At 39.7% G+C, this 15,201-nt stretch overlaps 1 protein-coding gene across 1 annotated transcript in view; it reads left to right on the top strand.

The window, feature by feature from the left end:
- Window positions 1–15,201, top strand: part of KCNG3 (potassium voltage-gated channel modifier subfamily G member 3) — a 110,264-nt gene that overhangs the window by 11,382 nt on the left and 83,681 nt on the right. Inside the window, exon 2 of the transcript XR_013164638.1 lies at window positions 6,121–6,199. The gene's annotated coding sequence lies outside the window, so the exon portion shown is untranslated. The remainder of the gene's footprint in view (window positions 1–6,120; window positions 6,200–15,201) is intronic.

The following is a 15,201-nucleotide window of genomic DNA, read 5'->3' as shown; positions in this document are numbered from 1 at the left end:
CAATTTGGATGCCTTTTATTTCTTTGTCCTGCCTGATTGCTCTAGCTAGAACTTCTGGCACAATATCGAATAATAGTGATGACAGTGGCATCCCCACTTCCCCCAATCTTAGGGGGAAGGCTTTCAGTCTCTCTCCATTGAGTACGATGCTGGCTATTGTTTTTTTCATATATTCCCTTTATGATATTGAGGTAGTTACCTTTGATTCCTATCTTTTGGAGTGTTTTTATCAGAAAAGGATGCTGAATTTTATCGAATGCTCTTCAGCATCAATCGAGATGATCATGTAATTTTTCCCTTTTGATTTGTTAATGTGCTGTATTACATTAATTGATTTTCTTGTGTTGAACCATCTTTGCATTCCTGGGATAAACCCCACTTGGTCATGGTGTATAATTCTTTTAATGTGCTGTTAGATTCGATTTGCTAATATTTTATTGAGAATTTTTGCATCTATGTTCATTAGGAAGAGTGGCCTGTAGTTTTCCTTTCTTATAGCATCTTTACCCAGTTCTGGCATTAAAATGATATTAGCTTCATAAAATGAGTTAGTTACAGTTCCTTTTCCCTCAGTTTTTTGGAAAAATTTTAGCAGGATTGGTGTTAGTTCTTTATGGAATGTTTGATAAAATTTCCCTGTAAAGCTATCTGGTCCTGGGTTTTTCTTTATAGGAAGATTTTTGATGACTGATTGCATCTTTTAGTTGTGATTGATTTGTTGAGATCTTCTATTTCTTCCTGAGTCAATGCAGCTTGTTTGTGTGTCTCCAGGAATTTATCCATTTCATCTAAGTTGTCTAGTTTGTTGGTGTATAGTTGTGGATAGTATTCTCTTATGATTTCTTTTATTTCTTCAAGGTCTGTGGTTAATGCTCCCCTTCTCATTTCTGATTTCGTTTTTTGCCTCCTCTTTCTTTTTTTCTTTGTCAGTCTTGCTAATGGCCCATCAATTTTGTTGATTAACCAACTTTTGGTTTTATTGATTCTGTCTATTGTTCTTTTGTTCTCCCATTCATTTATCTCTGCTTTAATCTTTGTTATTTCTCTTCTCCTATTTGTTTTGGGGTTAGTTTGCTGTTCTTTCTCAAGTTCCTCCAGGTTTGCTGTTAAGTCCTTGATTTTTGCTCTTTCTTGTTTTTTAATATAGGCATTTAAGGCAATAAATTTCCCTCTCAGTACAGCCTTTGCCACATCCCAGAAGTTCTGATACATTAAATTCTCATTTTCATTCATCTTCAGATAGGTACTGATTTCTCTAGCAATTTCTTCTTTTACCCACTGGTTGTTTAAGAGTGTGTTATTTAATCTCCATATATTTGTGAATGTTCTTGTTCTTTGGTGGTTATTGAGATCCAGCTTCATCCCATTGTGATCAGAGAAAGTGCTTTGAATAATTTCAATGTTTTAAAATTTATAAAGACCAGTTTGGTGCCCCAACATATGATCTATCCTGGAGAATGTTCTATGAGCACTAGAGAAATATGTATATCCTTGTGCTTTGGGGTGCAATGACCTATAGATGTCTGTTAGGTCTAATTCATTCATCGAGTTATTTAACGTCTGTATTTCCTTGTTGTTTTTATGTCTGGTTGTTCTATCTATAGAGGAGAATGGTGTATTGAGGTCTCCTACTATTATTGTTAAAACATCTATTGCTCCCTTCAGTTTTGCCAATGTCTGTCTCATGCACTTTGGAGCTCCTTGATTGGGGGCATAAGCATTTATGATTATTATATCTTCTTGGTGAACTGACCCTTTAATTAGTATATAATGTCCTTCTTTGTCTCTTATGATATCTTTTTTTTTTTTTTAACATGCGCAGGCACCGGGAATTGAACCCAGGTCCTCTGGCATCTCAGGTGAGCACTCTGCCTGCTGAGCCACCGTGGCCTGCCCTCTTTGTCTCTTATGATATCTTTACATTTAAAGTCTATTTTGTCTGATATTAGTATAGTTACTCCTGCTTTCTTTTGTTTACAACTTGCATAGAAAATCTTTTTCCATCCTTTCACTTTCAATCTATTTGTATCCTTGTGTCTAAGATGAGTCTCTTGTAAGCAGCATATAGCTGGACTATGTTTCTTCAACCATTCCGCCAATCTGTATCTTTTAATTGGTCAGTTTAGTCAGTTAACATTCAACGTTATTACTGAAAATGCGTTTCTTGATTCCACCACCTTATTTTTTTAAATTTTATTTGTCAGATCTATATATTCTTTCCCCTTTCTCTATTTGTATTCTTTAAGTTACCCATAGCGGTAGTCTTCAATTCTGTGCCTTCCTCCAGACCTCCCTCTCCTGTCTCTTTTTTTTTTTTTTTTTTGGGTGTATGATCTGGGAATTGAACCCAGGTTGCCTGCATGAAAGGTGAGCATTCTACCACTGAACCACCCATGCACCCTCTCCTGTCTTTTTTTTTTTTTTCCAGCCAGCAGAACTCCTTTTAGTATTTCTTGTAGAGCCAATCTCTTGTTGACAAATTCTTTCAGGACTTCTTTGTCTGTGAAAACTTTAATCTCTCCCTCAATTTTGAAGAACAATTTGGCTGGGCACAGAATTCTTGGCTGAAAATCTTTCGCTTTCAGGATCTCGAATATATCATACCACTGCCTTCTCGCCTCCAGGGTGCTAGCTGAGTAATTTGAACTCAGTCTTTTTGGTTTCCCTTGTATGTAGTAGATTGATTTTCTCTTGTTGCTTTCAGGATTTTCTGTTTCTCTTCAACATTTGACAGACTGATTAGTATGTGCCTTGGGGAAGGCCTATTTGGATTAATTCTGTTTGGAGTTCGTTGCGCTTCTTTGACTTGTATATTCATGTCCTTTATGAGGGTTGGAAAGCTTTCCCCATTACATCCTCAACTACTCTTTCTAGCCCTTTACTTCTCTCTTCTCCTTCTCGGAAAGCAGTGATTCTTATATTTGTGCACGTTGTTTTGTCTATCATTTCCCTGAGGTCCAAATCAATTTTTCCCAGCCTTTTTGCCATTTGCTGTTTTGAGTCTTTGAAATCAATTATCCTGTCCTCTGCATCACTTAGTCTTTCTTCTGTTTCTTCAGAAAAAAATAAATATTTTTCTATTTATTCTTTCAAATTCCTCTTCATGCTTTCCTACTGTCTTCTTGATCTCCTTTACGTCATTTGCTATCCCATTTATTTTATTAAGCAGAGTTGTATGAACATCTTTGATTAGTTGTTCCAACGTCTGTGTCTCCTCTGGTGTTTTAATTTGGTCATGAGGCAGTGCTGTATCTGTCTGCATTGTGATATGCTTAGCGATCTTCTGCTGTCTTCGTGGCATGTAAATATCTTGATTGATTTACTTTTAGAATTGATTTCTTTCAGTAGTCTAAGGCTTTGTGTTTGTGGGATGGTTGCACAGGAGGAAGCAGGGTACCAGGTGGGGCACTCAGTGTGGTGATTTGTTTCAGGGCAGGGATAGGTCCAGGTTGGGGATTTTACACTGATGCTTGTGAACGTGGACACCCAGCAGCCAGGGAGGATGTACCTGTGTGGGTGCACCGGTCTGGGGGGGGCATAACCCTTGTGTGCACTGGTCTAAGGCACGGGGTCCTTTGTGCACATGTGTGGAGCTCTGGCAGCAGGTTGGTGTTATGCCTTCATGGATTGGGGGCAGATGTGACCCGGCTGTGCAGGTCAGCACTTTCTCAGAGCTGGGAAGGGAGGCTGAGGGCCAGGTTCTAGGACTGCTGTAAAGTGTAGTTCCCAGAGCTGAATGACATGACTGGGGGGCCTGTGTATATGGGTGGGCCTGGGAGTGCCATAAATGAATGTGCTGTGCTCAGGGAGGGTGGAGTGAGGCTGTGTGCCACTCTGGGCAGGGGACAGAGGTAACCTAGGTATGGAGGTTAGTGGCTGCAGCCTTTATGCACTGGCAACAGCCTGTAGGGATCAGGGAGGGGGAGGTAGTGTTTGGGAGGTGTGCAGGAGAGGTGAATTGGGCTGCACTTGGGGTAGGGTGTGGGGCAGGTACGTGCACTGGGGGCTGGTGGAGTGGGGGCGGCGCCTGGAGCGCAGGGAATGGGAGCGGGTAAGGGGGTTTGGGTGTGTGGGGTGTGGGGTGAGTCGCCGGTCACAGGGTTGTGCTGGTGAAAGTATTGCGCTCAAGGAATACAGCCTGGTTTACTTCCTAGTCCTGTGTTTCTGTCCGTGCACTCCTGCGGGCTCCATGGTTCCACGCTTCTGTGCCAGGCTCCAGCTTTCTGCCTCTCAGTTCCTCAGCCTCTGCAACCAGGGCTGCCCCATGTGGTGCAGAAGGCACTCCCAGGTCAGCCGCACTCCTGACTTGCTGCCTTAAATTGCCCTCCTGTCCCTCCTCTAACTTTTCTGTGGAGCAGGGCTAATCTTAAACTACTCTATTCGGCCATCTTCCTGGAAGTCGCAGCTATGTTTAAAACCATACAGAATATAAATATCACTCAAATTGGTTACTGGGGTGAAAACACAATGAACTGAAAATTGAAAGGCTTGTTGAATGCTGATTCAATGAAAGTTATGTTCACAATTTGTCCCTTTCCATGATAAGTATCTATTGCTATTGAGATAAACCACTGGTACAGGCACTGAGTGCTAATCCCTTGACACTGAGTTAAACACACACTGTATCTAGAGAAGAGAATGTCTTGGCATCATCAAAGGAAACTTTGTGAGTCTATTTTCCTCAGCCATTTACACTGCCATTTGCTCTAATTGTCCCTGCAGTTTCATCCATCACAATGGAAGCCAGTGAAAGGTATAAAAAGCTTCTCAGTGTCCTTTGCTACAAAGATTTTTGCTTGTGATTACTTTCCTCTGGAAAAGATAACTCCTACTTGGAAAACCTAAAGTACTAGCAAACATTTAGCAGAGGGCAAGGCTCCTTGGGATGAAATGTGATGTTGCTTGGCATATGGCTGCATGGAGTTATGACCCTGGGAAAGGAATCCTAAAATCCTGCACTGGACACCCCTTTCATCATTTCTTTTTTTTTTTTTTTTTTTGCTGAGCCATAGGCTCTGTCTCTGACCCAGGCCTGAGACAGGGTTGCACCAACCTAATTGCATCTGCCTGAAACCTCCTTTTAAAACTGCAAATCTACCAGATTGCTGAATCTCTCAGCTTTCCACTGAGAGCTTTTTTTTTGCTGACCTGTGAGAACATATGCTGGAGGGAAAACTGAGACACATGCCTGGGAGTTTTGACATGGAGAGGTAATGGGATCACACATCAGAATTGGATGATTCTAGTTTCATCTCCAGTTAAGAACTGCTGAAAAAATAGTCTGTATTTTAAATCCTGCACTTTGGAGAAAAATGCAATTGCCGTTGAAGAGTTTATCAATTATTAAGTGCTGAACCACTGCTATTTTGGTCGCATCTCGAATGAGAAGATTATTTCCAGGAATGCCATAAGCTTGGCTTTAGTCAATCTCCGCTCCAGTCTTTCCTCTGAGGCTGAAATAATAGCACTGGGTGAAGGGGGTTGGAGGGAAGGAATTGTGTGCCCAGGAAATAGATTTTTAGAAGGGTAAGAACGGCGCGTGGTTTTTATAGCTGATTCCTAAACTAGTTAATTTTGGTTCATTAATGTTGATAAAGGCGGCTCTCCTCTTTGTAGAATGGAGAGAACGCTGTGGGGAAATTTCATTCACTTTGAAAATGTCTTTGATTCTTCTTCTGAGTAGCATCTCTCTCAGGCTGTTGGAAGTATACGCTGTGATGTGATAATGGGCAGAGTGGGTAAATCCCTCTCTCCCAGCCTAGCTCTCCCCCTACTTTCCTGCCTGGGTCCAAGACCTGTTTTGCTGGAAAAGCTTCTCCGACTGTTCTCGATTGGCCAATCAGGGAGTCGAGTCTCTGTGGTGTCAATTTACTACCACGGCAACAGCCTCCTAAATGTCTTTCCATATTTTCTGTAATTCCTGAACCTAAGACAGGATCCTCCTGGATCCACATCCAATCCTCTTCAGACACAACCTTGTTTTTTTTTTAACAACAGTTCTACTGAGATATAATCCACATGCTATATATTTCACCCATTTGAAGTGTACCAGTCAATGGTGGATAGCTTTTTTCCTCCCTTGCAGTCCGTTACTGTTTCCATATTATCTCCTTCCTCCAGGGACAGGTATAGCTGTATGATGCAACCAGACACAACTGGACCTGATTCCAAGAACTTTCCTGACTAAAGCATCTGCTAGGTAAGGAATGATTTTGTCCTCACTGACCCAGGGTTGGGGCCTGCGAAATGAGCAGAACTTCTGTAGTGCTTTTAAATGCCAGGACGCTGGCATACATTGTAGGTACAGGGGTAGAGCAATGCCAAAATCTTCTCTGTCAGTATGTCAACTATTTAACAAAAATGAAGTAGTTTTTTCAGACAGAGCCTAGTTTTCCAGAGTTGGTCATTTCCAGCCTCACTTTATGTACACAGCGGTACTGCCAGTTCAGCATTCAGAGAACATTAGTTAGAACAACATAGTCATTCAGCCCTTCACTTAACAAATAATTATTGAATTTTGACAGTGGAGCCAGGCACTGGTCTAGAAGCTGAGCAGACAGCTGGAAACTAGCCCCAAGGTCTTTGCTTTCAAGGGCAGAGAGACAGAGGCTGGTGGGAGATGGATGAAGAAGAAGTAACAAGTGAATGAGCAAGATGATTTTTTTTTTATAATCATAAAAAATTGAAAATAAACACAGGTTAATATGCTAGAATGGGTGGTCATGGAAAGCTCTCTGAGAAGTGACATTTGAATTGAGATTTGATTGACAAGATGGAGTCAGCCATGTAATGCTCTGTAATGGAGTATTTCAGGCAGAGGGAGCAGCAGGCGACATGGCCTCAGACAGATCTCAGTTGAAGGGGACACGGGACACAACAAAAAACTAGCTGTTATTTTGTTTTGTTTCTAATGGAAACGATAATCCTTGCACAGGTTAAAAAAGGAAAAAAGGTTTATAAAACCAATAACAAGTAGGGTTCATATCCACCCTAGCCTTCTGTAGTCTCTGAACAAAAGCAACCCCCAATGACTGTATTTTATGTTTTCTTTCAGAAACTTTTTCACATACGTGTGTATGTGTACCTGTGTGTGTACACATACACACACACACACACATACATATATATATGAAGAGGGAACAATGTAGCTGATAGTGCAGGATCTAGCTTTTTTGTTCAGCAATCTGGCTTAGAAATGGTTCTATATGTGCCTATATGATTAACAGCATTAGATTCATGGACGTGCTATTATTTAAATAGCCAATCTCCTAATTTGGGGCATTAAAATTGTTTCTAGACCTTTGTTATTGCAAACAACACAGTACTCCTTAAATGTGCCCCTTTGTGGTAAGAGTGAAATGAGAGAAAATAAAGTGTCAATGGCTGAGAGATTCCAAACAGAGTGGAGAGGTTACCCTGGAGGTTATTGTTACGCATTAAATAGATATCACCTTGTTAGTCAAGATGTAATGGAGAGGCTGGAGGGAACTGCCTGAAAATGTTGAGCTGTGTTCCAGTAGCCATGTTTCTTGAAGATGATTGCATAATGATATAGCTTTCACAATGTGACTGTGTAATTGTGAAAACCTTGTGTCTGATGCTCCTTTTATGTACCTTATCAAAAGATGAGTAAAACATACGGAATAAAAATAAATAATAGGGGGAACAAATGTTAAAATAAATTTAGATTGAAATGTTAGTGATCAATGAAAGGGAGGGGTGGGGTATGGTATGTATGAATTTTTTTCTGTTGTCTTTTCATTTCTTTTTCTGAATTGATGCAAATGTTCTAAGAAATGATCATGATGATGATGAATATGCAACTATGTGATGATATTGTGAATTACTGATTATATATGTAGAACAGAATGATCATATGTTAAGAGTAAGGGAAGGAGGAAAGAAGGAAGGAAGGAAGGAAGGAAAGGAGAGAGGAAGGAAGGAAGGAAAGGAAAACACTTTCCCAGTCTTGCAGCTTTTCCTGTATGAGTATTCTTCAGAGCTTAGCTGTCCTAACAGTGAGTTTAGAGACTAGCCTGAGCAGAAGCATGGAGTCCTCCCCAGTCTCACTGCACATGCGTCTTGTTCTGCATGCACACACGGTCCTAAGACCCTTACTCCCTCCCTTCTTCCCTTTGTTAGCTCCTGGAATTCAAAGATATCTCTGTCTAGCTGGATACATGTTTAAGGAACAGATATCTAACACTAGTTGGATACATGTTTAAGGAACAGATGCCACACTGCCTAAATTTGATGACATATTGTGTATAAAATATCCAGATTAAAACAAAATATTACAAAACATAAAAACACACAGGAAACAATGGCTTGTGCAAATGAGCTGTATGAAGAATTAGAAACCATCAATGAGGAAGACCGGAGTTTGGACATAACAGACAAAGGCTAAAAAAAATAGCCTTAAAATGCTTAAGAGTTGAAGGAAAATGTGGAGAAAGAACTAAAGGAAACCAGGAAAATGACAGATAACACAAAAAGAATATCAATAGAGAGATGGTAATCAGGAAAAGGAACAATCAGAGCTGAAGACCATAGTAATTAAACCCTAGAGGGGTTCAACATCAGACTGGAGTTGACAGAGGAAAAAAATCAGTGAACTTCAAGGTAAGACATTTAAAATGATCCAGTCTGGGGACAAGAAAGAAGAAAGAATGAAGAAAAGTGAACAGAGCCTGAGGAACTTGAGGGACACCATCAAGCCTATCAATATACACACTGTGGAAGTCCCAAAAGAGAGAAAAGGACAGAGAAAATATTCAAAGAAATAATGACTGAAAATGTCCTAAATATAATGAAAGATATAAGAATACACATTTAAGATGCTCAGTTAACACCAAGCACGATAAGCTTAAATAGACGTATACCAAGACATATCACAGTCAGCTTTCAAATGCCAAAGATAAAGGAAGAATTCTGACAGCTGTAAGAGAGAGCAAACATGTCACACACAAAGGTTTCTCAATACGACGTAAAGTGGATTTTTCACCGGAAACCACAGGGTCAAGAATGCAGTGGGAAGACATATTGAAAGTGCTAAAAGGACAAAAGTGTCAACAAAGAATTCTATATCCTTTCAAAAAACTACCTTTCAAAAATGAGGGAGAGATTAAACCATTCCCAGATATACACAAAATCTGAGGGAGTTTGTCACCATACCAAGAAATGATAACATGAGTTCTTCTGGTTGAAAGGAAAGGACACTAGACAAGAGGTCCAAGTCACACGGGAAATAAGAATCTCTGGTAAAGGTAATGGCATGGGTAAATATAAATGTAAGTATTATTATGTTCTTGGTTTGTGACTCTACTTTTTATTTCCTACAGGATCTAAATGGCAAATCCATAAAAAAGTAATGATAAATCAATGCTTTTGAATTTATAATGTGTAAATATGTAGTCTTTGATAAGAACTACATAAAGGAAGGGGATGGTAGGGTATAGTATATAGTTTGTATATGCTGTTGAACTTAAGTTAGTATGAAACCAAATGACAGCTTATAGTATTAGGGTGTTATATTTAAGTTCCATGGTAACCACAAAGAAAATATTAAAAAAAAGTATGGACAAAGAAAAGAGAAGGGTTTCTAAGGGTTCAATATATAAATGGGCAAAGGATTTGAATAGACATTTCTCAAAGCTATATAAATGGCCAATAAGCACATGAAGAGATGCTTAATACCATTAGTCATCAAGGAAATGCAAATCAAAATCATGATATACCACTCCACAATCATCAGAATGGCTATTATTAACAAAATGAAAACTAACAGGTGCTGGCCAGTATGCAGAAAAATGGACCTTAGGAATTGTTGGTGGGAATGTAAAATGGTGTAGCCACTGTGGAAAACAATTTGAAGGTTCCTAAAAAAGTTGAACATAGAGAATCATACGACCTGGCAATCCCACTTCTCTCTCTCTCTCTCTCCCTTTCTCTCTCTCCACATATCCATCCAAAAGAGTTGAAAGCAGAGACTCAGACAGACACTTGTACACCAATGTTCATACCAGCATCATTCACAATGGCCAAAATATGGAAACATCTGAACTGTTCACCAACAGAGGAATGGAAAAATAAAATGTGGCATATGCACACAGTGGAATATTATTCAGCCCTAAAAAGAAACAAAGTTCTGATACATGCTGTTACATGGATGAAGCCTGAATATATGTTGAGTGAAATAAGTCAAGAAACAAAGGGACAGATATTGTATGATTCTATTTAAATGAAACAGTTAGAAAACACAAATTCCTAGAGACAGATAGTAGATTAGGGGTCGCTGTATTAGTTAGGATTCTTGAGAGAAACAGAATCAACAGGAAACACTCACAAATATAAAATTTATAAAAGTGTCTCACATAACCATGGGAATGCAGAGTCCAAAATCCACAGGGCAGGCTGTGAAGTTGATGATTCTGATGGAAGGTCTGGACAAAGTCTACAGGAGAGGCTCACCGGCCAAAACAGGAAGAGAGCCTGTCTTTTCTGAATCCTCCTTAAAAGGCTTCCAGTGATTAGATTAAGCATCACTCATTGCAGAAGACGCTCCCCTTGGCTGATTACAAATGGAATCAGCTATGGATGCAGCTGATGTGATCATGATTTAATTCTATGAAATATCCTCATCCCAACAGACAGGCCAGCACTTGCCCAACCAGACAAAAAGGTACCATCACTTGGTCAAGTTGATACGTGAACCTGACCATGACAGTCGCCAAGGGCAGGGAAGAAGAAGAATGGAGGATTAATGCATAATGGGCACAGGGTTTCTGTTTGGGGCGCTGGAAAAGTTCTGGTGATGGATGGTGGCGAGGGTAGCACAACACTGTGAATGTGATTAATCCCACTGAACTGCACGCTTGGGAGAGGCTGAGATATTATTTTAAAGTTCATGATGTATATATGCTTATATATGTTTCCACAATTAAAAAAAATCAAAATGTGAGAGATTAAAGAGACAGTAACAATGAAAAGCAATACATGATCCTAACTTCAATGTAATAATGGAGAAAATGCAAAAATAATTGGGACATATGAAGAAACTGGAGTATAGATTGTAATTTTTATATCAATGTTAAATTTCTTGAACTTAACTGTATTAAGATGATTAAATAAGTGAGTATCTTTGTTCTTAGGAAATGTACATGAAATATTAAGTGTTTGAGGAGCATGATATATACAACTGACTCTCAAATGCTTACAAAATAGAATAGAAAGATAGATAGATGGATAGATAAATGGAATGATATAGCAAATGTGGCAAAAGATTAAAAGTTGGTGAATCTGGGTATCAGGTTGAGGGAGTATATTGGAATTTTCTGTACAGAGTTTGCATTATTTTTGCAACTGTCCTGTAAGTTTGAAATTATTTCAGAAGAAAAGGTAGGTTTGTTTGTGTTTTAAAAAGAGCTTAAAGGAAGCTCAGAGTATAACACTTTACTTTTACTTTTTAAATATGGACAATTTCAAATAAATACAAAAGTGGAGAGAGTAATATAATGAACCTTTAATACATGGCTTCAACAGTTTTTAACTCATGGTCAATCTCAACCCCACCCACCTGCTTTTGTCCTTGATTATTTTGAAGCAAAGTATCAGACATCATATCATTTCATTCCTGAAGTATTTCAGGATACGAAAATGACTTTTTGAAGATCACTGGTCTTGTAGAATGACCTTTTTGGTTTTGTCCATTTTTTCGCTCTGGTATCACCTAACTTGCTCCTCCCTCCGTAAGGTATTTGATGCTTGATAGACGGGAGAGCTGGCAGGAAGACATCATGGGAGGGGGGCGTCAGGGCATCACGGAATTTAGGTTTCAGAACTAGTGCTTGTACTCACTCACTAGTTGTGGGACCTTGGGCAACTCATCTAACTAGAGAAACCTCATTTCCTCATCAATTAAATGGGACTAATAAGAAGAACAATTACTACAAGGAAAGCATTTTTGTGGAAAGCTGAGCACGGGGTGCCACACAGAAAGGGCTCTTAGTATTTGGACGGAGCAGGTGACACAATGGTAGAGAGAAGGGACATCCCAAGGCAGCAGCAGGACAGGAGTATGGTGTGGGTGATGATAACAGAAGACGGGCTGCTCTGTAATGGGACTGGTTGGTGGTGGAATCATGTGTCCCACAAAAGATGTGTTCAGATCTTAATCTGTGTTCCTGTGGTTATGAACCCATTTGCAAACCATATCTTGGAATATGTTAAGGTGAGTCAGGGTTGTGGATTCAGTTGAGAATAGGATCTTCTAAGATCCTATTTAGATGAGTCCAAATGGAATCAATTTAGATGAGTCCAAATTGAATCAGGGCGGCCCTTACTCCATACGACTGGAATCGTTATAAGGCAGAGGACATTCAGACACTGTCAGAGGAAGCCACAAGAAGAAACCAAGACGACAGACTGCCATGTGACAGAGGCAGTGACACAAGCCAAAGAACCCCAAAGATTGTGGCAAGCTGAGAACAGAATGCCACAGACTTCAGCAGAAATCATGGCCTGTCGAGACGCTGACTCTGGACATCTAGCCTTTACAACTGTGAGACAATAAACTCCAGTCCCCTAAATCAACCCTCCATGTGGTATTTGTCATAGCAGCCCCAGCAAACTAAATCGGTACCCAGAACATTTTTGCTGTTAATGATTATATAGTGACTCTCTCAAAGCTGGAAATTTAAGTAGGATAATGTTTCTCTTGCTTGAATAGGAAATAAAGTGTCCTGGAGCAGAGAAAAAGACAAGGACGTTGGTGCGGATAGTGGCTTCTCACTAAGAATGTGGTCCCTGTGCTGGGATGGTTCTGAGGACATCTCCTTTAATGAAGCCATAGCATTGGCGTGGTTGCCCGACAATGTAATAATGGCCATTGTGCCATGCTTCCTGCTTCAATTTTGAACATCTGAGAACTCTTTAAATGACAGTTCTATCTGAGATTTGGGGATAACCTCTGGGCCCTGTTGAAAGTAAGAGTTTTATCTTCTACAGGGGCAATTGTGCATAGTGGGCTACGTCTGTCACTTATATAAAATTAGAGTAGAAGTTGGAAGGCTAAATTTCTATTTAAGAAGTCCATTTCTTTTTTTAGAGTATCCACTGATTCTGCAGATGCTGAGAAAGAATCTGATATAAACACAAACTCAGAAACTCAGAAATATGAATTCACAGCACAGCAAGGGCTTTTAAAGCAGCCAGAATTGATAAACAAGCTGTGTGGACTGTTAGTGCCCATAGGGTGTTTCATTTTCTAAAGTTTCTGGGCATGGGTGGGGGCTTGACTCCCTGAACAGGTGTAGTCGTTCATTGCAAAGTGAGAGAAGAATGCCTGTTAAACTCAGAGTCAGTACTCTGAGGGCCCCAAGCTTCTCACTGAATTTCTGGTGTTTCAGGGTACTTATTTGTGATTGGTCACATTTTTAGATGAATCAATTCATTTATCCAATTTGAATTTATTTAGAACCCAGGAATAGGAATGAGCACAGTGTGCTTGGCTTAATGGGAGCATAAATGAAGTGAGATTTCTCCAGTGCCATGTACTAAGCTTATGCCACCTTCACATCATCTCATGTCATCCTGACATCACTCTTTTGGCATAGGTATTAGTATCTCCAGTCTATGGATGAGAAAACTGGGGCCCAAAGAGGTTAAGGAACTTGCCCACGGTCACTTAGCAAATAAGTGGCACAGCCAGGATTTGAACCTAAGAAGGATCCCAATAAGCAATTTGGACTTTATTCTTTACGGATGATTTGTAGTCCTAGAAACCTGTAGTTCTTGCAGGTTTTTTTTTCCCTTTGGCATGTGCAGGCTGCGGGAATTGAAACCAGGTCTCCTGCATGACAGGTGAGAATTCTAACACTGAGCTACCCTTGTATCACCCCTTGTAGGTTTTTAACGTGATGAAATGGACTGAAGGAATAGACAAATGGTGGTGTTATATAGAATTCAGAGAGGCAGGAAAGAACCTGGAGTGCAGAGGGATCAGGCAGAAGGCCATGGCAGCAATCCAGGCCCTGGAGATGTTATGGCAGAGTGATGAGAGTTTGGGAACTGGAAGACCTGGCTCTTGCCTTCTCTCTGCCCTGACACTGCTGGTTGGCAAGCCTTGGGCAACTTCTGAGAGAAGTTCCAGCCATCTCTCAGAAACCTTGTTGCTCTTTCCTAAAATGGGTTGACAAAACATGGCCAGAAAAATCTGTAGGTTCTTTCAAACTCTAAAACTCTGCCTGTTGCCTTCAGATTCTAATGCATTCTAAAGATTTACATAGGAAGACCCTAAATATTTTCCAGAATCCAGAAAATAATTTAGATGTAATAACTCTCAATACAATCTTCTCAAAGTACAAAGGAATAGAATTGCTCTGAAGAATGATTTCTAAACCACATCATATTGAGGCAAGCCAATCATTTCTGTATCTTAGTACTTTCTTTGTTTAAGTAGATGATTTGAGTATTGCTGCTGCACAACGGCGGATGATATTAAAGTTAAATAGTAATATACTCTTGAAACAAATGAAATAATTTAAGCCTCTCTCTCTAAGAAATGTTATGAAAATATACCTAGGAGGCACACTTCATATTGCCATCAAATTAATTTGTTTTCTAAACTCAAATTTAATTTAAAATGAGATATTTCTTCAACTGATCCAATCAACTGACTTTAAAAGGATTTTAGATAGCACAGGAATTAAATATAGTAACGTGGGGCAAATAACCAACACAATAGCTGTTTTGTGTTGTTGCTTGTGATGCTTCCACAAAGTATTTTAAATCACTCCCTGGGAAATTGGCTTCTATTGGTGTGAAGCCAGGCTCATGTCTTGGCTCACACCCACAAACACCTGCAAACTTTTCTTTATCCTCATGCACTATAACATGATCCATATTATTTCCAATAATCTGTTTCCAAGACCGTGGTCTTAATGTTTCTCAGAAACTGGTCTTCCTCATCTAAACAGACGTCAGGTCTAGCTTCATATTCCTATGTTGCTGAAACAGATTTTTCCCCTAGAACAACCCAAAGGGCAAAGGAATCTTCCTGAAATAAAACTTTCACCAAATCATTTCTGTTATAACCTTCAGGGATCCCACTGCCAATAGGATAAAATCTAAATTCTGGAATTCAGATTCCCACAGTTTCGGCCAGGCAAATGCACTAGATTTCTTTCTTTAAACAGATCTTTA

The sequence above is a fragment of the Tamandua tetradactyla genome, chromosome 17, assembly GCF_023851605.1.
Source record: "Tamandua tetradactyla isolate mTamTet1 chromosome 17, mTamTet1.pri, whole genome shotgun sequence".
Classification (NCBI taxonomy): domain Eukaryota; kingdom Metazoa; phylum Chordata; class Mammalia; order Pilosa; family Myrmecophagidae; genus Tamandua; species Tamandua tetradactyla.
This window is presented reverse-complemented; position numbering and strand designations above follow the sequence as displayed.